At 44.1% G+C, this 20,425-nt stretch overlaps 1 long non-coding RNA gene across 4 annotated transcripts in view; it reads right to left on the reverse strand.

Moving 5' to 3' along the window:
* LOC141579019 (uncharacterized) overlaps window positions 1-20,425 on the reverse strand; it is a 70,854-nt gene that overhangs the window by 15,760 nt on the left and 34,669 nt on the right. For 3 of the 4 annotated variants that reach the window (XR_012509899.1, XR_012509898.1, XR_012509897.1), the window contains 2 exons: window positions 18,644-18,747; window positions 2,062-2,230 (listed from right to left, as the gene is read on the reverse strand). This is a non-coding gene — a long non-coding RNA (uncharacterized LOC141579019). Of the gene's footprint in view, window positions 1-2,061; window positions 2,231-13,955; window positions 14,189-18,643; window positions 18,748-20,425 lie in introns of those variants that run through there. The other variant, XR_012509900.1, reaches the window with a different exon arrangement.

Here is a 20,425-nt window from a genome sequence, read left to right on the forward strand (position 1 = left end):
TCTTGCAAGATTTGACTCCAACTAAAGAGGATTCAGGGTGATCACCTGAGAGAAACTGGGCTACAGCTGGCCTGAGAAGTGAAGGCATACAGACAGGAAAGGAAAGCTTTAACACTCAGGAGAGCCAAAGGGATTCCTCTTGCTTGAATAGGGGACTCAGGCTCTCGAGAAAAGGGGCAGCTCTCCTGAGACCGCTGGGGCTTCTGAGAGGATGTGTGCTCACTGAGATGAGTCGGACTGGATTCACGATCATGTGAGAAGAAAATGCATCCTTACAAGATAGGTGCTGTCTCTGGAGCTATGAGTAACACCATCTGGGGATGGAGCCCTTTCATCCCTTCAGAAGAAGAACCGACCTGATTCCAATACGGGGAATGATTTTACGCCAAAGGAGAGGCCTGAATTCAGCAAGAAGAGGAGCAGATCTCACGAGACATGGCTTAACCTTAAGAGGCTTCAGGATGACCACCTGCGAGAGGCTGCGATACAGCGCGCACGAGAAGGGAAGATACACAGACAGTAAAGAAAAGCTTTTATTCTCCGGAGGGCCAAGGGATTACTCCCCCCTGGACAGGGGACTGGGTCTAGTGAGAAAAGGGGAAAATCTCGTGAAATTGCTGAGGCTTCTCTGAGACGATATGTGTTTACTGAGCCAAGGGAAGCTGGATTCACGCTCCTCTGAGTGAAAAGTCGTAGAGGATAGGATTTGGTCTCAGGAGTGAAAAAGGGCACCATCTGAAGATGGAGTCCGTTCTTCCCTCCAAATAAAGGACAGGCCTCATTTCCAATAAGGGACGTCACTTTCCCATATAGGAGCAGCAAGAATCCGTGTAAAAAGTGGCAACTCTCATGAGACTTGGCCCCACCTAAAGAGGATTCTTGGTGATCACCTGAGAGAGGCTGGGCTACTCCTCGCCCAAGTAGGTAAGGCATACAGACAGTAAAGAAAAGCTTTCATTCTAAGAGTGCCAAAGGGAGTTATCTCCCATGATCTGGAGACTTAGTCTCATGAGAAAACTGGGGCCTCTGTCAAGATCTGGCTCCACATGATTAGGATTATTGGGGATCACCTGTCACAGACTGGGCTACTGCTCGCCTGAGAGGGCCAGCCATACAGAATGTAAAGAAATGCTATTATTCTCAAAAGGGCAGAAGGGATTCTCTCCCCAGATCAGGGGACACAGCCTCAGGAGAACAAGGGGCAAATCTCACGAGGTTTGGTTCCACCTAAAGATTATTCTTGGTGATCATCTGAGAGGCTAATTCTGGCCTGAGAAAGGAAGTCATACAGAGAGTGAAGTAAAGCTTTTATTCTCAGTGGCTCAAAAAGGTTTCTCTCTTCTGAACAGAAGACTCAGTCTTGAGAGAAAAGTGGAAAAACTCATGCAATTTTGCTCCACCTGATTAAGATTAGGGGCGATCACCTGTGAGATGCTGGGCTGCTTTTTGCTTGAGGAGGGACGCCATACAGACAGTAAAGAAAATATTTTATTCTCAGGCAGGCCAAAGGGAATTTTCTCCCCTGTACACAGGACTTAGTCTCATGAGGAAAGGGGCAAATCTCAGGAGATTTAGCTCCACTTGAAGATGATTCAGTGTCATAACCTAAGAGAGGCTGGGCTACTGCTCAGCTGACACTTTCCACCGCCGCCACTGAAACCTATGTACTCCTCTCCACAAAAGAGGCACATCAGTGTCACCCAGGGCTCTGTGACTTTTTTTCTGTCTGCCAGATTCTGTCAACCTGCCAGGCCTTAAGAGAATGCAATACACCACCCCTCCCCTATCTCTTAAAATGTAGAAAGCTCTTGATTTCCTCTACATGAAACCTCTTTTTAATGCCTTGATTGATTTAGAAAATGCCACAAAATGTGGAGAAGACAATGACGATCGCTTCTGACACCATCTCCATGTTCTCCCCCGCCCTCCTGCAGCTAAAAGCTGCCACGTGGCCCTCTCTGAAAAACTATCTTGGCTGAAGCTCTGATCCTGGATGATAAAAAGATAAAGACCCCAGGAGAAAGACTTTTCCCTTCCCACTTCCCCATTCTTCCTTCAGACCTGGAATGTGGACAGCAGATCCAGAAGAGGCTGTGATGTGACCTTGAGGAGCCAAGCAGAGACTGACAGCCTCACCCCAGGTGGCAGTGCTGCCAGATGACAGTGGTCGGCTTTCTCAGCCCCGGACACAGGACACACGAGACAGTTCAACCGTTGACTAGTTCAGCTCCTGCAGTAAAGTTTTCAGTTATTAGTAACACAAATGCTAACTGTTAACCACCAACATGAAACGACTGTTTATCTTATGATGTTTCTCTTCCTATCATTTTCTCTATTCATTTTTAAATACAAGCTGACAAAAGGATCATACATGAAATTATTTTATTTTTCATTTGTTTATTATCTGTCTCCCCATAGAGGGATAAGACTCATGAAAAGAAAGATAGGGTGTATCTCATTTATGATTTTATGTCCTTTATCCAGGACAACGCCTGACACATCTCAATGTTCAATAAATGTTAGTTAAAGTTAAACCAATGAATTAATTAGTAAGTAAATGAACATTTTAATGTGAGCCCTTTCCTGGCTGTGAATTTATTTTCTGTTATCTTTATTTTTTTCCCCTGATGACAGTTCTCTCCCATGCACATGTCATTAGTTATTTAACCAGTCACTTGCTGATGGACTTTTTTTATGCCACTATAAAAGTACTCATATGTGCATTTTGGGTCTTATGCAATTATTTTTATGATAAATGACTAGAAAGGAATACATGATTTAAATATTTTAATACATATTTCCAAAATGGTCTTTGAAAGCAGTTTTTTAGAACCAATTAATATTTCCAAGAGAAAATCATGACTGTTTCTCTGCATCTCCACCAACATTAAGTGTTATTAATTTCTAAAGTTTTTCATTTTGGTAATTTGGTAAGAACAATTATGTCTCAAAGTTGTTTAAATGTGCATTTCTGGATCGCTGGAGTCACAGAGTGTTCTTTTGCCAGTCCACGGCTCTTTTGCAGGGCTTTTCAGGTCCTAAGCTTCTAAGGAGGCGGGGGGAACCTGCATCTGCCATGGTCTATTGGAGGTGTGTGACCACAGATGGTTAAAATGGGGTTGGCCGGTGTTCAAGGCCCTCAAGGAATTGTAGGGGAGGAAGCCAAGGGCTAGACCCCTGAAGCCCCTGAGATTCCAGGACTAGAACCACTGAGCTGGGACTCTTCTTTACTGGAAGCTGGACCACTTCCCTTGTTCCTTGCAAAAGGCCATGTTGGGACAGACACTTGTTCTGGTGTGAGGTTCAGGCCCTAGTGGCAGGAACTTGGGTAGCCCCAGATGGAGCTAAGACTGCTGCTGGGGGCTGGCGTGGGCCAGGGGAAGTTGATGTCAGGCCCTGAGCTACCTAGAAGGCTGTTAAGAACTTCTGAGAAGCCCAAGCAGGGTTAGAAGATAATGAAGGAGAAAGGGAGGGCCATTCCAGGAAACAGAGGAAAAGGCACTGAGGCTCTTCAAGAATGAGGTGCGCTCATGCCCAGATCAGCCCTGTCTTCAGGACTACACAGCCAGCCACAGCCTGGAGCAGAGACCCCTGTGCACGTCCTCACGGCCACACTCTACTTCAGCAGGTTACATGTCCAGAAACACAACCCCCCACACCCCATTTCCCCACTCCCCTAACACCCCCCCAAACCCCACCAGATGACATCACCTCCCAGCCCAGCCCACTCCCTAAAGAAGGCCATGGTGGAAGTTGTTAAAACATCTCCTGCCTCCACCCTACACCCTAAGCCAAGCCCTGCAACAGAGTTGTTCCCATTTTACAGATGAGGAGATTGTGCACCAAGTCAAGGCCATTTTCTAGTGCCTCCAGGCTGCACAAAGGGCAGAGAAAGAGCTACAGGAGCCCCACAGGGTTGGGAGCCTCCTGAAGGCGGATGCCAGGAGCTGTGCTGGCAGAAACAACAGTCTCCAGCCACCCATGCCCAGCATGCCAGGCCAGAGGGGATCCTGCCAGGGACACAGATGCAGACTTCCCAGGCTGGACCTACTGCTCTGTGCAGGGACAGCATGGTGCAATGCTGCCCTATGCTGGCAGCCTGGGATCAGGCCCTGTTATGATGGGCATGAGAACCCCCAGGAGACAGGACCTGGTTGGGTAATACAGGCACCTTGACCTGGGTGGGGATTGCTGCAGGAAGCTGGGCAGTAGTTAAATCAGAAGCTGGGGAGGCCCTGATCTCAGTGAAAATGACAATACTGGTCATAATTTTCTATGAACTAGGCGTGGCTCTAATGCTTTACATACATTATTAACTCATTTACTCTTAATTCTTAATAGGGGAAGCATGCTAATTATTCTCATTAGACAGAGGAGGAAACTGAGGTACTAGAAGTTTATGTAAGTTGCCCACCCAGGAAGTGACCAAGTAGGATTTGACCCCAGGCAGTCTGACTCTACAACCCTTTGAACTATCTGCTTGTCAAAAACAGGAATAGGAGAGTCTGCTTTTATGTGTTCCAACATGGCGTCACTCTCTGTGATTTCTAGAGCCTGCCCCACCCCCCAGCCACTGCTGCAGAAGACCAGACATCCTATAGCCCTGATTATAAGCCATTCAAGCCTGGGTCACTTGGAAGGACCAAAACCCTGGATTTCACATGGGCCTGGGACTACTTTGAGCCTTTCATGGAAGTTAACAAGGCAAGGATCTTGGCAGATCCCAGACTTTAAGGGAATGACCTAAGTCTTCCTTGTCCAAGGCCACCCAAGGTCCAGAGAAGGACAGCCAGGTGGGCCATTGTGTAGAACACCTATATGTGCAGTGTGCATCCTCTCAGCTGCAGACAGCTCTGGTCCTCCTCTACTCTTGCCCTGGTTACTGCAAAAGTTTCAAGCTCAGTCCTCTCCAAACCATAGGTCAAAATGAGAACATCCTGCTTAAGTCTTTACTACAACTCAACAACAACAAAATAAGTAAATTAAAAATGGATGAAGAATACGACCCAGCAATCCCACTCCTGGGCATACATCCAGAGAAAACTCTAACTCCAAAAGAGACATGCACCCCAATGTTCACAGTAGCACTATTTACAATAACCAGGACATGAAAGCAACTCAAATTTCCATCAAAAGATGAATGGATAAAAAGGTGTGGTACGTATATACAATGGAATACTACTCAGCCATAGAACGAGAATAAAATGCTGACATTTGCAGCAACATGGATGGGTCTAGAGGTAATCAAAATAAGTGTAGTAAGTCAAGCAGAGAAAGATAAATACATGATTTCACTTATATGTAGGATCTTTAAAATTAAAACAAGAGACAAAGAGACTCATAGACATGGAAAACCAATGTAGAGTTACCAAAGGGGAAGAGGAAGAGGGATAATTTAGGAGTTTGGGATTCATAGATACAAACAACTATATATAAAATAAACAACAAGTTTCTACTGTAGAGCACAGGGAACTGCATTCAATATCTTGAAACAACAAGAAATAATGAAAAAGAATATATATTTATATGTATGTATAATTGAATCACTATGCTGTACACCAGAACACAACACTGTAAATCAACTAACCTTCAATTAAAACAAATGGGTGAAGGATTTTAAAAGATATTTCTCCAAAAAAGATACGAAAATAGCCAAAAAAGATATAAACAGAAGCTCAGCATCTTTAGTTATTAGGAAAATGCAAATTAAAACCATGATGTGAGATAACACCTCACACCTATTAGGATCAAAAAAAAAAACCTTTTTAACACAAGTGTTGGCAAATATGTGAAAAAATTGTAACTTTTGTGTACTGTTCGTAGGAATATACAACGGTGCAGACGCTATGGAAAACAGCATATCAATTCCTCAAGAAACTAAAAATAGTATTACCAAAAGAATAATTTGTGTAACTACCTATGGTGGTGAATGTTAACTAGACTTATTATTGTGATCATCTCACAATGTATACAGATACTGAATCATGATGATTTACACCTGAAACTAATATAATGCTATTTTCAGTTCTATCATAATTTTAAAAAACTAGAAATATACAGACTAAAAATTACATATGATCTAGCAATTCCACCTCTGGGTATATACCCAATATAACTGAAAGCAGGTTCTCAAAGAAATATTAGTACACCCATGTTCACAACATTCACAATAGCTAAAAGGCAGAAGCTACCCAAACATCCATTAATAAGATCAACAGGCAAACAAAATGTGGTATATCTGTACAATCTGACCTCATAATGGAAGGAAATTCTGACCTGCTACAACACGGATGAATCTTGAGGACATAAGGCTTCCAGGATAAATCGGTCACAAAATGATAAACACTCTATAAGTCCATGCGTATGTGGTCCCTAGAGTAGTCAGAGTCATAGGGACAGAAGGTAGAATGGAGGCTGTAAAGAGCTAGGGTTGGGAGGGGAGGGAAAATGGGGTGTGGTGGTTTAATGGGTACAGAGCTTCAGTTAAGGGAGATTATAAAAGCTCTGGGTCAATGTATAATTCTGTAATGTCTTTTATTCAAAATTTGTTCAAAAATTAATTTTGCTTAACCTTTTTACATTTAATTATATAAAATGCTGTTTAATGTGTGTAAATATGAAACATCTAACAGAATCATCTAAATAGTATTTCAGTATCTAGTATGTTTAGGTAACACAGATGTTTTGAATTAAAACTCATGCTGATGGCCTCCTGGGATACCAGTTAGAATACAGATAAAAGGACTGCACTCACCTTGCTTTATCTCTTCATGGGAACACACTATGTATTATTAGATAGAGTAATTGTACAACTAAGGTTGAAAGTGACAGCAACATTATTCACCGAACCAGTGTATATTTTATTACTAATTAATCAAGCTACAAAAATTATACATGCCAGATAAATATCAATTTTACCAGTTTTGTACATTTCAGGGCATAGGTGGCCTTCCAAAAATTTTCCATGAGTAGTTAGCTCCCTCTGTATTCATAAGCAACACAGCAAGTTCTTAGTCTAGGACATCATTATATATTCCCTGGGAATCCCCTCAGAGATGGACAAAAATGATAAATTAGCTGTTGATTCAAGATCTGATCTTTTTCTTTTATGTAATTTCATAAGAAGCTTGAAAGACAAAGTTCTACCATATAACTTGTAATAGAAAATATCCAAATGCACAAACTGGTGCAGAGGGTGTGTGTAACTAAATAAAGCGGAAGAATTGATAAACAATACAAAAATCATGCTGAGTAACTTTTATCATTTACCACAAATGAGTCAAATAGCAACTTGCTTTTACAGCTCTGGAGATGGATGGTTGAACATCTGTGTGACTATACTGAAGGGCCGTTGAGTCGTTCACTTAAAAAATGGTTAAAATGACAAATTTTATGTTATGTGTATTTCATCACAATTAAAAATTTAATTAAAATTAATTAAATTAAATGAATCCTTTACTGACTCCTCTGACTGCCAAACAAAGGTCAGACTGCTCAAGCTGCAATGAACACCTCCAGGACTGGCACCCAGTAACACCTCCTCCCCTGGGAACTACACCAGCACTCAGGGCTGCAGCAGTAACGGAGGTCTTGCAAGAGCCTGGCCCAGGCTTCACACGATTGGTCTCGGGATGGCCACTCATCCAACTAAGCCAATCAGCACCTTCCCAAAGGCTTCCCCTCTCCCATCCGAACAATTCAGTACCACTAAAGAGCCATGCTCTTTCCCACCTTTCAGCCCTGGCTCATGCTCTTCTCTCTCCTACAAATACCTTCTCTCCTGAGTTGTCCAGTGAAAATTTACTCAACCTCTAAGATAAATTCAAGCCCCACCAACCAGGAAGTCTTTGTGACTCACACCCCAGAGAGCTCATAGAACCCACCATCCTGTACTGCCTTTGGCTGTAACGCTCCCCTCTGCACATGTCTGTTAACAAGCCTACCGGAACCCAACTTGCTGGAAGAGTCTCAGAAGCAGAGGCTCATCTTTGTGTTCACACTCCCCAGGTCAGGATCTGGCACCTAGTGGACGCTCCAGGTATACAACATAAATACATAAATTCCAAGTAAATATCACCAAACCTCTTTCATAGAACCAACAACTGAGGCTCAAAGATGTGGAAATCCCAGTCTAAATTCCTACAAACTCTATGCATCTCTGTGTCTCATCCTATCCCCCAGGCCTCTCAACTGCAAAAACCCATCACTATGCACTTGGAACACCTCAGTAAAAAGCCAACATGTTGATATAATGTAAAGCAACACTAGAAAACTAAGACAGAAAATTCTTTAAAGCAGGTTGAGGAAATAACAGACTCCTTAGACTGACAGTGGACTTCTCAACAGTGTGCACACACACACAGGGCAGAAAATAGTGGTATGAAACTCTGATGTACTAAAGAACATTTCTGACCTAGAATTCCAGACTAGGGGAAAAATAGCTTTCGAGAAAGAGGGTGAAATATTGTTTTCAGGCAAACAAAACTGAAAGAGTTCACTGAGAAGCAGGTTTGCACTAACGGAAATGCTAAAGGAGGTATTTCATGCAAAAGGAAAGTGATCCCAGGAGGAAGGACTGAGACACAAGAAGGAATGGAAAGGAAAGGGCATTTAATAGGTTGGTAGATATAAATGAGCACTGTCCACAACAGTGATGTCTGTGGAGTAAAGCAAAAGTAAAAGAATGAAAATACAAGCCAGCAGATGTGTTGTCCAGGAAAATAGTAAAAATATTGGTTAACTGTAGAATTGGTAAATTAAGAATGCAGATTTTAATTTAGGAGAAAATAACAGACAAACACAAAGAGGGGCAGAGAGGAAAATCAGGGGGGAAAGTGGAGTGACAAATATAAACAAACCCAAGAAGCGAGAAAGGAAAGGAAAGAAAAAGAAAGATAAAAGAGGATGATGAATAGAGAGAACAAAATAAGATGTTACTTTTAACATGAATACATTGATAACTCTATCAAATGTAAGATAATTAAATGCTTTAGTTAAATGGCAAATAGTTGTAAATCGGACTTTTAAAAAATTCAACTGTATCTTTACAAAGGTCACATCTAAAACATAAAGATACAGAAAGACTGTAAGAAAAAGGAATAAAAGAAATACGCTGTGTGAACACTAACCCAAAAAGAGCTAGTGTGGCTATGTTAGTATCAGACAAAATAGATTTTAAAGTAAAAAAGTATTCCTAGAGATTAAGGGGGTTATTACATGGTAATACAAAGTTCAGCTTACCAAGGAGATGTAACAATTTAAGGTTGATATGTACTTAAGAAAGGAAGCTCAAAATATGTAAAACTCAAAACTACAGATATAGAAAAACCAAAATATCAATGGAAGGATTTAACACAGTCTCTGAGGAATAGATAGAAAAAGCAGTCAAAAGCAGTTAAATTCAGTGAAGAAATAGACAATTTGATCAATATAGCTATTAACACATTTAACCTAATGACACACCTACAACTCACACCCAATGAGAACAGATTACACATTCTATCTGAAACATTTACAAAAAGACCATGCTTAATTGAAAGAGTGGTAAACATGATTTACAACAATGCAATCAATAATGGCAAGACATGATGAAAAGATAATGAGAAAATCCCCATATATTTGAAAATGGAGAAATACATTCTTAAACAATGCAGTGGACAAAAAGGAAATACCAAATGGAACTTAGTAACTCTTTAGAACATAATAATAACAAAAATTCCACAAATAAAACTGGTGCAGCCACTATGGAGCACAGTATGGAGCTTCTTTTAAAAACTAAAAATAGCGTTACCATATGATCGAGGAATCCCACTCCTGGGCACATATCTAGAGAAAACTCTCACTCAGAAAGACACATACAGCAGCACTGTTTGCAACAGCGAAGACATGGAAGCAACCTAAATGTCCATCGACATATAAATGTATAAAGATGTGGTATTCAGGTGGAATACTGTATGAATTAATGCCATTTGAAGCTACATGGATGGACCTAGAGATGATTATCCTACGTGAAGTAAGCCAGAGAAAAAGTAATATCATGTGATAGCACTTACATGTGGGATCTAAAACAGTGACACAAGTGAATGTATTTATAAAACAGAACTAGACCCACAGACATAGAAAACAAAATTAAAGTCACCAAAGAGGAAAGGGGAGTGAGGAAGGATGAATCTGGAATTTGGGATTAACAGATACACACTACTATATATAAGATAGATAAATAACAGGAACCTACTGTATGGCACGAGGAACTACATTCAATGACTTGTAATAACCTACAATGAAAAATTATCTAAAATATATGTTTATATATGTATAACTGAGTCATTTTGCTACATATCTGAAACATTATAAATCAACTATCTGTCAATAAAGAAAAATTTCAATGTTACATGTCAAAGTTTGTGCTTCTAAGTAGATTTTTAGTCTTGAAGTAAGAAATGCAGCAAACTAATGAGAAAGCATCCATTTTAGATATTAGAAAAAGAAAATAACCCAAAAACATAGAATAAATAAGAGTGGAAATTAATAACATATAAAATAATGCAATATATACAATGGAAAGATCAAAAGAAAAGAAAAAACACGGTTCTTTGAAATGACTAATAAAGTTGAAAATCCCTGGCTGGCAAGAGTGATCAGAAACTGAGAAAGAGAGAAAGAAAACAAAAAACAAGCAAGATTTTAAAAAGAAATTAATTAAGGATCCTATATATATGGAAAATAATGAGAAAATACTATGAACAATATTTAAAAATTCAGATGACATGGATATATTTCTTTCAAAAATACAATTACCAAAATTTATACCAAAAGAAATGTAAAATCTAAATAGTCCTATAATTATTAAAGGAATATACATCTTCCAGGTCCAGTGGCTTCACTGATGAAGTCTACCAAACATTTAAGGAAGAAATAATGTCACTAGTACAGGACCTCCTGCAGAGAGCAGAAAAAGAGGAAGCAAACCCCAGCTTGGTCACAAAGCCAGCACAGCCTTAATTCTAAAACTTCACAAAGACAGAGAAATAAAAATTACAGGCCAATGGCCTTCAAGGAAGTAAACTCCAAAACTGTAATCATAACATCGGCCAACCAAATCCAGTAATATATAAAGAGAATAATACATTATGAGCAGACCAGTCTATTCTAGGGACAAAAGTAGTTTAACACTGGAAAATCAATCAGTGACATTCATCGCATTGTAATGGACTGAAAGAGAAAAAGAAATAGCATTTACACTGGCATCAAGTACTATGAACAACGTATGGACTATATGGATTGAAAGTGTGCAGGAAGAAACCTTACATTAGCCTTTATTGGCAAGTATCAAAGAACACCTAAGTAGACGGAAAGGTATGTGATGAATAAACACTGCACAAGCAAGTATAGTATAGGTATCAATGCCAGTAACAATCCCAACAGAGATTTTGGTAGAAGATGTCAAAAGATTCTAAAACTTGTAGGGAGTGTAGTGCCAAGATGGCCAAGACACTCTTAAAGAACGAGATGGGAAAATCTAGTCTACTAGACAGTAACACCTATTATAATGCAGTAGACATTCAGACAGCGTGCTGTTGATCTAAAGATAGAAAGACAGAATGGAACAGCACAGAGAGCTCAGAAAGGACACTTACATACACCAACACTTGATATCTGGCAGAAATGCCTCAGCAGGTCAGTAGGGAAACAGCATTCTTCTTAATAAATGGTACTTCAATATTCACATGGGAAAGAGACTACTCTTCACACCACACACCAAAGTAAATTCCAGGCAGATTAAAGACCTAAATAGGAAAGAAGCTAGAAAGCTTTCAGAATTAAAAAAACAAAACAAAACTAGAGAGTTTTTTATATGGATAATTTTTACTCCAGTCATCACTAGTAAGAGTAGGAAACTCAATTCACTTTAAATTTTAATATTGGAATCTACATTTTTCCACACAATTATCTTGGTAAGGGAAGTAGTCAAATGACACTTCAAAAGAAAGAAAACCTTGCTTACTGACACCTGAACACTGCTAAATGTTGGGTGTTTTTGTTTGGTTGGTTTTTGCCACCTTATTTTTAAAAATTGGTTTTTCCTGAAGGCTATTTTAAGTGACTCTTCTAGCCTCTAGGAGAATCTCAGGCCCAGAGCCCCACAAGGACTCCAGTTACAGGCTACACTACACTTCCTAGTGCAGTTTTTTATTTCCTCTTCAAGGACTTCAGACTTGAATAGTCTCAGCATTCCTTTAATCCTATAGAATTGTCTTTCCCAAGTTTTTCAAGTTACTTCTGCAATAACTTTAGTGCCTTGTATGTGGCCTTCAGAACAAAGACGAGGTCAAAGTAATGAATATTGGGTGCAAAGTAATCAAATTTTGTGAAAGGAGATTCTCAAACCTTAAAGGCACTTTTTTTTTTTAATCCAGAGATTTTTGTGGGTTTAAATGTAAAAGTAAAATAAATGCAGCAGCTGCCTTAGTTCAGACCAGGAAGAAAAGCCTCCAAAGTAGAAGTCTGAGGAAGTTTGCATCATGAAATCGGCAGATAACCAAGCAGCAGCACTATGTAAATAACACTTCAAGCTGCGACTAATATTTCTTAGGACAAAGACAAGTTAACATCAGTGATACTGGAAGGTACTGAACGTACACCAAATGGCAATAATGAAATGGCTTCCCAGGTTCCAGACAAAATACTTCATAACTCAGCGATCTAAAAAACATCAGCCCAGGCTTCATCAAAGGACAGCCATCTCTTCAAGTTGCTGTCTGGTCTGAGCCACCGCTATTCATGGCACAAAGCTCTCATTTCACTAAAACCACTCCTGGATTTCCTTTTGCAGACCTCTGCATACCACTAGGCCAGCCTCTCCTCATTCACTGCTCACAAACAGGGGGGCGGGGTGGGGGAGGCCACAGATGTCTGGAAGATACAAAGTAGGAGACAATGCTTCCTCCCAGAGGGAACAGAAAACAAAGTAAACAACTACCCCACAGCCAAAGCTTTCAAGCTTAGGGGATTCACAAGGGGGCTGTGAGAACTTAACTTCCAGAGTCTGTTCCCAGTCTCCCCAGACAAAACACGCCCAGAAGTTGCAACACCGGAATCTCATTTGGGCAATTCCACAGCAAGGGAGAAAAAATTACTCTGCTGAAAAATGCTCTAAAAATCAAGTTTAGCCACCACAAAACTATCCGAATAATAATCCCTATGAACAGCATTCTCCAAGTAGTCAGAGCCCGCGGGTCACTTGATAAGGGCCAGTAAGCCAGTCGTCCTCGCCCGTATTTTCACTAGGGTCTAATACTCACAACCAGGAATCCGAAACCCTCAGGACCTTGCAAGCCGCTTTCACTCACCTGAACTGTGCAAGAAAATATACATACAAGACACGGATTTTATACGTGCAAACCTTCCTGGCAACATCGCACCATCTGTACTAGAAGTTTGGATCCTCTAAGATTTAAATTTAAAGTTGCTGGTAGTTAGACAAGTGCCAGTGCCAAACTCACATAGGCAGAACATTAAAACAGACAATAACAATTCTCCTAACAATTTGTCCTTAAGAATGAAGGAGGGAACCTGGAGGGAAAGTCCACTGGCCCCATCCCCAGGGCAGACAGGACCTAGGGTGGCGTCCCAGGCCCAGCGCCCTAACCCCAACCGCCTGCGGAGGCTGGGAAGGCAGAGTCCCGTCCCCCACCCAGGCCCGGGCGTGTCCCGAGGCTCAGTGTTCCTCCCTCAGACTCAGCCTCAGCAGCCCCGGACAGAAACCACAGGCCCCCCCATCCCCAATACCCTGCCCACCAGCCCAGCTCCCTGACGCGCCATCGCAGCGCCCCCTCCCTACAAGCCGAGCCCCCAGGGACCCCGAAGAGCGGCGCGACCCCAGCCCGGGCCCGGTCGCCGCCCTCCGTCCCCCGGGCTAGACCCCGGCGCCCCCGCCCGCACCAACCGATCCTCACCCCAGGCCTCCGGGCTGCGCCAGGCCGGCTACCCGACGCCAGGACCGCGCGCCCACGATGAAGTATGGCTCCGAAGAGGGAGCAGGAGCAGCTCCGAAAGGGTAAGGAAAGGAGCGCCCCGCCACCTCGGAGGATCAAGCTCCTCCTGCCGCGGGAGTCCAACTGCCCTGGCCCGCGGTGTCGGCTCGGCCGGGATGCAGTTGCTCCTCGGACCCTCCTCCGTCTCCACCTCCCCTGGCTCTCTGCTCCTGGAAAGTCAAGCTCTCCACCCTAGGACATCACTCCAGTAACTCCCTCCTCTCCTGCATCAGTGTGTTCACCTCTCTATCGGATCTGGACCCTCGTATCTCCAACAGCTGCTGCCCCATCTCTCCTTCCCTTTAAAGCAGACACTGTCAGAGGCTTGTCCAGACTCCCCTCCAAATGTTCTGCCACTTCTTTCTAGAACCCACTCCAAGCCTCACCCCCACCATTCACCCAATCACGCTGTAAAGGTCACTTGTGGCCTCCATGTTGCTAAATCAAGTGGTCACCCCTCAATTCTCATCTTTCCCCATCAGCATTTGGTACAGCTGACATCCCCTTCTCCATGAAACAGTCACTTCACCTGGCCCTGCTCTCCCTGCTCCACAGCTTCCTGATTCTTACCTCTGTGGCTTCTCCTGCTCAGTCTACTCCACTCCCCACCACCGCAACACACACACGTTTTGCCCTTTCCTTTTCACATTTGGTCTTTAAATGATCTCACCTAGTTCCAAGGCTTTAAGTGCTGTCTCTCCCTGACCCACAAACCTTGGTTTCCAGCCAAGACTTCCTTTGAATTCCTCTCCTTTATCATCAGCATCTAACCAGCATCAGCACTAGAGGTCCTGTGTTCAGCTCTAACTGGACTTGTCCACAGGTGAGCTCCTTTCTCCATCCCTAAGCCTGCTTCTCCAATAGCCTGCCCCCACCCAGACAGTTCCAGCTTTTCTGATGTGGTGAAACTTGTGAGTTTCCCTGAAACCCCACACCCAATCCAACAGCAAACCCTAACCTCTCTAGCTTCAGCTGAGACCTGGAATCCAGCCTCTTCTCACCCATCCACCAGCACCACCCTGGTCTCCTGACAGCACAATCACCCCTGCCTGGACCCAGGGCCCCTCTCTTGTCCCCTGCAGTCTGTTCTCAGCCACAGCAGCCACAGGGACTCAGTTACTGGGTGTCTATCCTGTCACTCCTGGGCCAAGAGCCCTCCTGCCTCCCCCTCATGCAGAGCAGAAGCACACCTCTCTCTAGGGTTCCCTCCCAGGCCTCATCCCTGCTGCCCTGCCACCCACCCCAGCACCCTGGACTATCTGAATACCTTGAACACCCCTGTGGCTTGCTGTTTGCTCCACTCAGAATGCTCTTCTCAAAGACAGATAATTCCATCAGAGCAGATTCTAGACAAGCCTCTGACAGTGTCTGCTTTAAAGGGAAGGAGAGATGGGGTAGCAGCTGGAGGGAGGGGGCAGGGGTCAGATCCAACAGAGATGTAAACATATTAATGATCACTCTGCCCTCGCTGGACTGTAAGCTCCAAGCAGACAGGCTCTGTAGGTTTCATTCACTGCAGTATTGCCAGTGCCTGGAAGAGTGCCAGGCAAGTTGTACCTGTCACATCGTAAAACAAAAGAAGAGAGGATTGCACCCAGGTGAGACTAGGAGCCCTGAGCCCTGGAAGACCAGCTTAGGAAACTAAAGAGCTGGGCTTGTGATGAGGTCAGGATCTGAAAGCCCCACCCACTGCTCTGGCTTGCTCCTCCCTTTAATTCCCCTTGGAAAACCCACAGGGAGGGGCTCTGGAGGGCTCCAGGGCCTTTTCTCCAAGGTTGACATGGGGTGACAGCCCTCTGGGTCACCTGCAAGCTAGTGGCATGAGGAGTCACAGGGCTAGGGACTGGGAGTTTGCCCAGGATCTTAGGTTCCTGAAATTTCCCCAAACCAACCATGGGGCCCAGCAGACTACAATAACGACTCCCTGGTTGATGGAAAGAGCCCTGGGGGAGGAGCTGAGGGCCCAGGGCAGACCAACACCCAGCATTTGAGCTAAACCTGAAGGAGGAGTCATCCAGGTAAAGTGCTCAATATGCTCCCAGCTTAGGGCTTTTGAAGGTGGGGCAGGGGGTGGTTCTTGGAAGAACAGACAGAGGCCAGAGTGGCTGGACTGAGGGGAGCAAGGCCAGGTGGGCTGCTGGCAGGAGGAGGGCCTTCAGGTCTGGCTGAGGATTGGGGCTTTTCCCCATAGTGCCTCTGAGAGGTTCCCTGTGTGTTAGAGTGACAGGAACAGATTTGTCTTTTAAACATCCCTCTCTTGGGTCAGAGGGAGTGAGAAAGGGAAGCAGAGAGCATGAATCCAGGACAGTGTCAGTGGTGGCCTGGACAGGGAGGGGAGGGACATGCAGAGAGGTGATGAACTCACTTGGAGTTGGGACCCAGGGACAGGGGAGGAGCTGACTGCATGTAGGGTGAGGAAGAAAGAGGGAGCAGACAGGGCCCCAGGTTCTGGTTTGAGCAGGTGGGGAGATGAAGCTGCAGCATGGACAGGGGAATGGGTGGGAGGAGATTTCCAGAAGGCAGTTTGGGGCTAACTGAACCTTAGACACTTCTGAGATTAGATCAAATCTGATACACTTTCCTCATGAAATCACTGGGAGAAGCTGATTACCAGGGAATTTCCACTGAGACTGAGGGTCTTCTTACTCCAGTGGATAAAAATCCTGTTGTTCCTGGGGAAGGTGTCGGTTTATACTGGGGTCGGAACTTGGGGAGAGGGATTTGAGGACAGGAACATAAGAGGCAGCACCAAATGAGACTGTCAGATCTCTCTGGTGACAGCAACCACTCAACTGCCCATCTGTCCCTGGAACACTGTGTGTCCAGCCAGAGAAGATGACCCTGCCAGGCTGTGTGCCCATGAAGGGGACAGTCCCCCTGCCCCCAGCACTGTGCTTCTGAGTGTGGACAGTGGAACCAGACTGTGTGAGTCTGTGACCCCAGCTCCAGCCGCTGCTGCCTGCATGGCCTGGGGTCACGGGGCTCTGACCTGCTGGCCAAGGCTTGGACCCCTTTCCTCAGGTTTGCTTTGGAAATTAGAAACCCTCAGACCTCAGGAAGCTCTTGCCCAACCCTCCCACGTGGGGGGAGTTTTCTGCTGGCCACACAGAGAGTGAGCACTGGCTTGTACATGTGCACAAGCACACACACAGAAACACACACACACAGACACACGTGCACAGTGACATTAAATAAGGACTGTGGGGTGGGATCAGGAGAGGAACAGATGTGCAGGTGGTAATAAGACAAAACTTGTGGTTGGAGGCATCGCCTACAGGTGACACCACCCCCACACTTCTCAGGTCTTATCCCGCATGCGCCTGAGGACGTCCCTAGAAGTACGACTAGAATCAGCCCCACTGTGCAGATGGGGAGACCATCCTGGAGAAACACCAGGATAAATCCAAGATGAGGAATAGGTAGGAATGAGTTGCTGAGTCTCGAAGCCAGGTCCTCTCCTCACAGCTGCACACAGAGCCTCCCTGGGAGCCGTGAAGAGGGCAGGGCTGCTGTAACTGTGGAAGAGGTGGGTTTGTGAGGAGAAGGGGGTGAGCAGGCAGCAGCCCAGAGGGCTGTGTGTGGAGGTGTTGTCTGAGGAGGGGGGTCAAGGAAGTGGACCCCAGAAAGTGATGTCACTTCCTTGACCAAAGACCCCAACAGAAATGGAACCTGGTTACCAGGCACCCACATTCTAATGACGGCCCCAGAGCCAGCTCACTTGGCTAGAGACAGTTCACAGAGAAACATGTTCTCCATGTGTTTCACTACCTCACAGGGCTTCTCATTCAGGAAATCCTGGAGTGAGAGGTTTCTGAGAGGCTGTAGGCATTTATTGAACCCTCAGCCCCAACACCTCTGGTATATTATAAGGAGGTCGCCTACGGTAACAGGGTGGCTTGGAGCAGGCCAGTCTGGGACCAGTCAGCTCTGGGAGCCCTCCCTGGGCAGGCCCACTTCCCCTCATCTCCATGTGGGGAAAAGGTTACTTGAGGGGAGGTGTCCCCTCTGGGCAAGAACAGGTTGTTGAACACTTGGTAACCCGGTGGTCCTGTCATGGCACACCCAAGAACAGGGCTGGCAGGGGGGAGAGAGGACTCCTGAGGGGCTTCTAATCTGTACCAATGGGAATCCAAGGCTCTCAGGTTGTCAGCTTTTTAGTCTCTGATCGAGATCTGTGCATAGGGTTGTGTGTGTGTGTGTCTGGACTGGAGATGTCTTGTAGATCCAGAACCAGCCAAGACAGCCTAACAGGGCTCTGAGGTTTCTGCCTGGCTGCTGGGCACTGTGTTTGCAGGACCCCACACAGGAGATGGGACAGGACCTGGTCCATGGAGTCCCTGCTCCATCTCCCTGCAGGAACGGCAGGTGCCCCACGACAACAACAGAGACCGGGATGGGCTCAGGGGGAGTGCGAGAGAGGAGACTCCACATCCAGTAAGACCCGGTTCACAGAGCTGCCCTGCTCCTCCCCTAGGGTCCCTCATAGATATCTTTTGGCAAAGAAATCTGATTCCCCATCTCTCGCACCTGCCCTCACAGCCCAGGCCCTGCCTTGGCCAGATGCAATTTCGATGCCCAAACATTAGTAGGAATCTCAGAAAGACACTTACAGCTCACTTACTGTGACAGTCTGAGGTTTTACTCCCGGTGGCCCAGGTAGTTCTCAGTCTGGATGGGTCCAATGTCTGGCACTATATACAGATTTTGTAGGAGACTAGAGAAAAGAGAAAAAGATCAACTGTTGCCACCTTATTTTGCTTCCTTATAAAATTACATTTTAAAAACTAAAAAGTATACAGAATATAGAAATATACATCCTAGACAGAGGACAAACAGTACTTGGCCCTGTAGCAGACATGGTGTCACTGGGTTTTCTGCCATAAAATCAACACAAGCCCTTGGGTAAAGGGTCCCAGGTCCCAGCCTATCTGTTAATGGCTTTATGTTCTGAGAATGTAGAAATGGTACAAACAAGATGGGGGGAAGCGGGAGGAGAGACCTGACATGTGATGCAACAAAAGTTTGAACTTTTCAGCAGTCACAGCTAGTTCTATATTATATTTGTGCTAGGATACCATAGCTTTCTGTTTGTTTGTTTTTTGAGGTACACTTGGCACACAACTTAAGTTAGTTTCAAATGAGCAACATAATGATTCCATACTTGTATACACTGTGAAGTAATCACAATAAGTCAGTTAATGAGTCCAAGCTGGTACTGTTTGCCACTTAAGAGGCCAATACATTGAAAGAGGAGTCGCTGGGACAAGGAATAGCAACTTTATACAGAAAGCCAGCCGACGGAGATAATAGCAGACTAGTGTCTCACAAAACCTTCTTACTCAAGTTTGAATTCAGGTTTCTTTTATACTAAAAGGGAAGGGGTTGTTGTTGGTTGGTACAAACCTCCAAGTACCTGATCCTTTCATTGCTGCTTTAGATCTGCTCACAATGTTCCTATAAATCTCCACAAAACCAATGTTTTTCTCTGTTTTGCAACTTTTTTATTTCTACATGAATAGAAAGGTGTTCTTTAAGAGAGAGAGCCTTGAGAATAGGCTCTCCTGTACATTTCATGCTAGAGGCAACATTCTTTTAGTGATTACCTTGTAGCAAAAGCAATAGAATACAAAGGTTGAAATCAAAGAAACAGATCAATATGGAGTCAGGTTTGTTTTTCCCTATTTGAAGTCTAGATTAACATCACAATACATGTGTAAACAATTTTTTTTCTCAGAATTTTGAAGGTCAACTCTCTTAGCCAGTTTCAAATATGCAGTATAATATTACTAAGTATGGTCACCATGCTGCTTCTTACATCTCCATGCGTCATTTGTATTAAAACTGGAAGATAGTTCCTCTTCAACTTCACCCATTTCACCACACCCACCTCCTGCCTCTGGAACCACCAGTCTGTTCTCTGTTATCTATGAGCTTGGATCTCTTTCTTAATTCCACATATAAGTGAAATCCTCCAGTATTTGCCTTTCTCTGTCTGAGTTATTTCATTGAGCATAATGCTCTTGGAGTCCTTCCATATTATCACATTGCAAGATTTCATTCTTTTATTTGGCTGAATAATATTCCATTGTACACCTGTATCACCATTTCTTTATCCACTCATCTGTCATCATACACTTGTGTAGTTTCTATATCTTGGTTATTATAAATAATTCTACAGTGAGCATAGGGGTACATATATATTTTCAAGTTAGTGTTTTCCTTACATGCATGACTGTGACATTGAATGGTACACCAGCAATTGACACATTATAACTGACTCTACTTCAATTTTTAAGAAAAAAGTTAGTGTTTTCCTTTTCTTTGGATAAATATCAGAAGTGGATAGCAGGTTTGTTGGTCGTACTATTTTTAATTTTTTAAGAAAACTCCAT

The sequence above is a fragment of the Camelus bactrianus genome, chromosome 11 (genome assembly GCF_048773025.1).
Source record: "Camelus bactrianus isolate YW-2024 breed Bactrian camel chromosome 11, ASM4877302v1, whole genome shotgun sequence".
NCBI classification, from domain to species: Eukaryota; Metazoa; Chordata; class Mammalia; order Artiodactyla; family Camelidae; genus Camelus; species Camelus bactrianus.